At 36.0% G+C, this 7,500-nt stretch overlaps 1 non-coding gene across 1 annotated transcript in view; it reads right to left on the bottom strand.

Moving 5' to 3' along the window:
* Positions 1 to 5,306: 5,306 nt before the first annotated feature.
* Positions 5,307 to 7,500, bottom strand: part of LOC122267876 (uncharacterized) — a 12,893-nt gene continuing 10,699 nt past the window's right edge. Inside the window, exon 4 of the transcript XR_015190663.1 lies at positions 5,307 to 7,500. This exon is cut by the window's right edge and continues 914 nt beyond it. This is a non-coding gene — a transcript (uncharacterized LOC122267876).

Genomic DNA, 7,500 nt, shown 5'->3' with positions numbered 1-7,500 from the left:
AGCATTTCCTTTGTAATTAAAAATAGATATGTTGGAAAATATCAATCACTTTTTTTCTCATTTTCTTTTTTTTATTTTTACCTTTTTTTCTCTTGTTAGGTATGGTTGAATGAGCGTTTTTGCAAATTCTGTCCAGTTATAAAATGAATTAAGTGGACTGAGGAAGATATAGAAAAGGCCCTGAGTTGTTTGATGTGCTGAGGAGAACGAGTCTGGCCTGTGATATGATGGGTGTTGTCACTCCAAGAAAAAAAGTAGAGTTGCATGTGTGAGGCAAAATTGCAGTGTTAGTAGTCCATAGGCTTGCAGTATACAAATCACTGCACATAAACAAACCCATGAATTTCATTATGTTACCCAAATGGTTAGTGTAAGTAGCTTACTGAAGCTTTTATAGGTCTAACATAGCTTTGTACTTCTTTGTCAAATATGTATCATTTACAAAAAAAAATTGTTTAAATAATGTGGAATGAAATTGGTGTCTTTTAATCAACAATGTACCCCCTTATATCAATGGGCAATGGAAAGAATTAATTAAAGAATGAGATTTTGTGGTGTAATGAGGAAAAAGGATTTTAATGCATCATGTAAATATTATATAATTGCTCCCACATTATGATTCATCAAAAGCTGGTAATTACAAAATTAGTAATGGTAAAATATGCACTCCTTTCAAACTTTCCATTTTCTTTAACATGTGTTCAAAACTCCCACCTGTGAAATTAGAAAGGTACAATAAGTACAAAATCATTAGTGGATACGATCTATACATTTCTCTAAGCTGCAGATGCTAAGCGCTGGAAAAATCCTCCAGTGAAACCGTAGTGTAGACACAGCTTCAGAGAAGAAAAGAGGCAGAGAGGAGAGAGTGAGGGAGATATCGGCAGTTTGTTTAACTTTTACTGAAGATCACTAAACACTATCTTATAACTAGTCTGGAAAATATGAGATTTGACTTTTAAAAGACAATTATTATTCTCATTATTTTTAGTTGTATTATTTGGAAAATATTTTTTTTTTATTACTTGTATTAGTTATTACTATTACAGCAACTTTGCAGAACAAATCATAATTGTCAAAAATACAGTAAAGCAAAATGATTACAGGAAAACATAGTTCTGTACACATCATATCCTGTACATATATGTATTCCTCAAGGCTATATTTATAACTCGCTATTTTTTGACATATGCTTCACAGTGCATAAAAAATGGTATTCATATTTCTGATGGACAACTATTCAGGTTTATTTACATTAGACTGAATTTACTATAGAATGAATAACACAAAGTCCATTTTTTCCATAATAATAACTTTGCACTAGAGATTGGTCCACCTTGTGTGTGTGGTAGTGAAAAGGGAAAGGCCACACACTCGTATTCACAAGCACTGGAGGCCATTCAGGGGGGGGGGGGAAGTTCCAAACTAACTAAACAGTTTCTGACCTTAGAAGTTGGAACAGCAAGAAAATAATAATAATAAGTCAATTAAAAAATAAATATGTCCAATTGAATTCGTGTAGACAGAACACCCATTTTTTTGTTTGTATATATTTGGATTCAATACTTTGCTGCTTATCTTCTACTTCAACTTTTGATAGATTTCAGTAAGTAAACCTCATTGCACATGAAATTCAAATGCCCACGATTGTACATGGATTGTATTTGTATTTCATCATTTATCTCTAAACAAACAAAAATAGGTTATAAATATCAGAAATGATTAACAATCTTTTTGAAATTCACCAACTAAAAATATAATCAGTTTTTAATGACCATTTGATTCCAATTCTCGAAATTGTAAAATAAGTTTTTACCACTTCTTTACCATTCCTTTTTTTTCTGAATTAAGAATTTGTCAAGTAATTATCTCCCTCTGACTCTTTACATTAATATGAAGAGTAAATAGATAGAGAAAAAATCTTTAAAAAATATTTTTCTTTGTTCTTTGCAATTTGTTAATTAGGAATCTGAACCTATATTCAGTATGCTCCTAAAGTTGCTTGAGACTCGCTATAGAAGGAAGAACTGACTTTAATATTAATAAGAGTATAATGACAATGATTAAATAGTAATATAATTATCTTCATCTTTATCATAATCATTATTATCATCATCACCACCCATTACTATTAGTTTATTAGAAACCGGTAGGAAGCAAAATAAAGAACAGGTTGATGGAAAGAGAGAAGGGCTTTGTAGTGCCACCAAGTCCTAAAAAAAAATCAAGCCCACTGTTACTGACGAATTATCGTATTTGCGATCCTTCATGATGTAGCTGCTTTCTTCACCTTCAAATGAAAGAGGACAAGCTTACACCAACGGGAAACGACGCGATGTAGCACGAAAATTAAAAGTGCAGAAAACAGGGAAGAAGAAGAAGAAAAAAAAAAAACGGAAAAAGAATATAGTGAAGGGAGGAAATTTTTGAAACACGAATGCAATTCCAATCGCCAAGAAGAACGTCTAGAGAGACATTTACAAGATAAAATGCAAACGAAAACTAAGACACAAGAGAAAATATCGCCGACAGAAAGGGGAGACAGGAAAAAGAAAGAAAACCTTGCAACTACTCTCAAACCCACTGAAAAAGAAGAAACTATAAAGCAAATCAAAGCACATATGGAAGAATGGACATCAGCGTAGCCCTTAGAGGGAAACGGAGGGAGGGGAGGGAACAAGCTCAAGACAAAGGGAGCCTTAAAATGTTCTTGTGATAAATACAAGAGGTTAACAGATCCGTATGTAAAATCACTGGATTTTAATGTACTTGCGTTATTAGGTGTCTATAACTTGGGGGGGGGGGTCTCCTATGATTAACACCGCAACTATTTTAAGGACGAAAGGCACTCCGAGACCTTATATGAATCACCGAAGACTTAGAAATACCAGATGATGTAACAGTAAAGGACACATTCCGACTCAACTTGATGATTACGAACTTCACGTATTCCTTTCTGCGGTATCCTTGACTTTAACCAACTTACCTTCACATCAGAGTGTTCCTTTTCCTGTTCCACGAATCACTGCTATTCGAATCAATAAAAACATAAGTATCTTGCTCAAATGACAAACAACACTTACTAGAAGAATGAGAGCAACTGGAAATTCAAATGAAAGCAAACATGGGCATGGTGAACATATAGTTCATGAGACAACATTGACATAAAACTTTTCTTTTTTTTTACTTTGTGACAGAAACCTGATTTTTTTTTTTTTTCACTTTGGAATATTGTTCAACACGTTTGGGAGTCCCTGGTGTGCGGTTTGTGTTATTTATTTGTGAGATTGGCGGGTTTGTGATGGGCGATAAGATAATGCTGATTTTGTAATTACCATTTATTTTTGTATGTATGGCAGTGGCGTGGCTAGGTGTCTCATTCGGGAACACCTAGGGGATACATTTGATTTTAAGGCGGAGGGACTAGCCGAAGACCGTATTTTCACAGTAGGCAACTGATGTATCTACTTCAAAATGGAAGAGGGCTTTTTCGGCCGCTAATTATATTTTGTTTTTCGATGTGCTTATTTGTATTGTCCTCTACATGAGAAGTAGGTGTTATGTAGTGCTACTGGTGGGAGGTCTGCAGAGTATAGTACTAAAAGTATTGTTGATAAAATATCATTCGTAAGGTTACCTTACGAATGATATTTGCCTGATTTTCATTTGCGAGTCCGAGGGCTATCTCCTCGTGGGCGAGGTAGATGGCGTTCTCAGGGCTTTTGTGTGGTCCTAACTCGTAATAACGGAAGATCAGTTTGTCTTTGTGTTTTACGTTCTGTATTTTCCCCAGAACTTCGAGCACGGGCTTTGGCCTGTAACTGATGATGACGCATTTGAGTATTTTGGTTTTGTTTTTTTGCGTCCGTGACTGTTGAGCATGGCATATGGGTCATATATTCTGTGTTGCAGAGCTCCTTGCGACGGTCGAATGTTGTCATCTCCAAGTGTTTGTTGTGATGGGGCGGAATCAAAGCGCTTTCCAGCATGTCGAACTAGTTTCGTTTTTCAAACATGTTGAATGTTACCAGTATTCCTCCTGTCCTTTGATCTTCTGTCCATGTACAATGTAGGGTGTAAAGTGCTTTTGAAAGTCTATTTTACTATGCACCATTGTCATTTTTGCCCGATCAGCCGTAGTATCTGGTTTTGTAATTTAGGGTGTATTTGTGGTACGCTAAAGGTCTGCTGTCTTTTTTTTTTTTTTTTTTTTGTGGTCTGGGTATTTTCTGTATTTGATTTGGCCTGTTGCCTGAGTTGAAGTTGGGTGTGTATGGTTGCAGCTGGTAATGCAGAATGACGAGGTTGGTTGTGTGATGCTTGGGGTATATGGAGGCTGACTCTCTTAATCCCCCGCTCGTAAGTCTTAAGGAGAGATAGCACTTTCCAAGCTAGCACTCTGACGTCCGACCGAAGTCTAGCGACGTCCAGCGATGGTCGGCGGGACATTAATTTTTCTCATACGACCGACGTCGACCAGACGATGGAGCAGCCGGTTTGCCGACGTCAGTCGGATGAGCAGAATGGATGTACCCCCGAAATCGGGGCCGACCATCGCCGGACGCCGCCAATAGCCGACAGCTAACGTCCGGCGACGTCGCTTGGATGTCAGTGTTAGGTGGGATATAACTGACGATATCTTTTATTCGGTGCCTTCATGAAGTAAGAAAAATACTAAGTTGCTGGATCGAAATCAAGCAGCCTGCATGATCCACAGCATTGCAATCACACGATGACAGACAAGGGGGCGAGATTTGTTCAAAATATACCGTAGTAGTGACCTAGTTCCCCATTTTCTACACTAAAATTGGACACGTTTAATGAAAATTACACCAACTTTTAAAACTGGCCAGATGGTGATGGTGCATTAACTTTTGATGTTTGCAAACCGATTACAGAGAACTTAATTTTAGCAGTCTGGCACAGTCAGTCGCCAACCATCTCCTGACCAGGCAACACGAGAATGGACACCTTGACTTTCGGAAAGGCTATATTGAACCATATTATCGTTACTATGACAACCGACAGTATTTTCTATAAAAAAAAAAAGTCTCAAAGTAAAACGTTTGGTAGGTAACTGATGACGACAGCCAAACGGATGGCCTGACGACACCAGGGTTGCTGTCCATTAGTGCAAAGATAGTAGTTGGTGTTTATTTCTTATTCAGTTTCTTTCATCAAAGGTTCCTAATCCTATTTCTATTTCTTTTTCTTGAAATGCAGGTTTATTTTATGCTGACTTGATGTTCCCCATCAGGTATTATCTATAGAGTATATTTTGATGGTATTAGTAAGGCCCATAGACATATTTTGTAGGCTTTATTATTTTGAGTTTGTAAAAGAAAATAATATATGTGGTTATTTGCATATATTGTTCTAATAGATAGCCCAGGACCTGCCCATGAAGACAGAAAAAAATTGAAGTAGAGGACTGGTTGTTATAATTGAATTGGTCTTGAAGAGAAGTTATCGATCATGTCCTTACTGAAAAAATAAGCAACTCGGACCAGGAAGCAGCATTACAGAATGGCACTGACATTGACTTTCTTGACCTTTATTTCTATTCAGAGTGTGGTAAAGGCAGCTATAATAACAGAAGCGTTCCACAAAGCACTTGGGCAGGAGAGCAAGCACTTTTACATACAGCCTAAAAATAATGTCATGAAATCCATTTTGAAACAGTCTGAACACATGATGGATTTGAAGCTAGATTATGATTTTATTTTTTTTATTCACATTAGTTGTTATATATGATAAGGGTAGTAAATAGTTGCAAGGGATTAGTTTGTATGTTTTCACCAATACATCAACTTCATTTCCTTACTCTTTACCCTACTGTGGATTACAAAACATGCTTCCTAAATTGTTTACATCATGAAACACATAATAACCCAACATTACATCAAATGCAGGAACTGCTTAAAAAATCTAGGTTACAATTTGGAAGATGGACGTCCCATTCTAACAAGGGATAAGGGAGGAATGAAAACATAGTAAAACCTCTTGGAGAACCATATCACCCTTTGATTAATTATGATAAAAAATAGGGAAAAGAAAATATTTGAGTCACTGAGACTGCCTGGGTCACTTGTGAACCCCTAAGATGAAGTGGGTGACTTTCTAGAAGTTCCTCCAATTCAACATGTGTAGCTTATGAAACAAATGGTAGGTATGGCCATAATGGTATGCCTCTCCCATTTCTGCAGTCCAGAGATGCAATCAGCATCTAAATCTTTAGGGAACCAGCATTATTCCATAAAAAAAAAATTCCAGTACTTATAGTATTAGTATTATTAACTAATTATCATGATAATTGTGGAATTATCTTCTCCGTCTTACCCTTCCATACAGTTTAACATGGGGGTGCTGAGAGACTGCTAGTAACATTTTCAATAGTAGTAACTCTCCTCGTTTTGCCTCTTTGTTTTGACTTTTACCCACTTTGTTCATCACTACAGCAGCTTCAATGCTCCAGTGTTTACTTACACTTCTTACGGGGAAATGTGTGCCCATTAAGAAAGGTTTCCCATATTATGTTGTATATTGTAGCTACATTGCTATCATTACCAACACTTTCAGTACTATAAGCATTATCATTATAACATTAATAAAAATATTAGGAATAGAAATGAGAAGGTTTTGCACAAATATTCAAGGAATCAGATTAAACAGGTGTGGTTCGATGAGACTAATTAGTGACTACTTATTGACTAAGCACTTGCAGAACCATCTATACATGAACAAAATTAATAAAACAAAACAACAGCAGACAATGCATGAATATATGCAGTCACATCATCAGTGGGTTAATACCTCACAATGTAAAGTCAACATCGGCCCAACCCAGCTAACTCGTCTGAAGATGAGACGCCAGAGATATTTTTTCTTTCTTGAATACCATGATGCAAACGAGGAAAATCTAGAATATAACTGGACTACAACTGAATATGATAATATTAGAAATGAGACATCCTTATTGTTATTTTGTAAATATAATGTTAATTTTATTTATTTATTGTAATATTATCATTACATAGTAAAGACAAACATCTTTTTCTAGATAATAAATAATGTAAAACTTTTAACAGAACCTTTTTGAATCCTGCAAAATCACAATAAAAAAATATTACCTTTGTGGGAAAAAAGTCCTATTCAAAAGGTGCCTGAATGGAGAGAAAAAAAAAAAAAAAAAAAAAGTGATCAAAAGGAATCAGACATTTTAAAACTACTATTACTCTTACCAAGAAGAGATGGATGGATTATACTACAAATCTATTATTCCTATTTAAAATTGGTCAAGGGAAAAAAGGAGTTTAAAGCCTCCATAAAATCCAAGACGGGCTTGGACTTCACGACCAGAGAGAAAAGAAATCATCAGTGTACCTTACCCGAGCTAGATTGAAAAGCATAGGCTGATGCGTGGTAAGATCTTAAAGCAGAAGCACTCCAGAAAGAGATTGATCAGATCCTGAGAGAGACAAGGCCCAGTGGTGATACTAA

This window comes from Penaeus japonicus, unplaced genomic scaffold (assembly GCF_977035675.1).
Source record: "Penaeus japonicus unplaced genomic scaffold, GWHDUDI00000001_assembly GWHDUDI00000037, whole genome shotgun sequence".
NCBI lineage: Eukaryota > Metazoa > Arthropoda > Malacostraca > Decapoda > Penaeidae > Penaeus > Penaeus japonicus.
The sequence above is the reverse complement of the archived record's forward strand: the minus strand, read 5'-3'. Positions and strand labels throughout refer to the sequence as shown.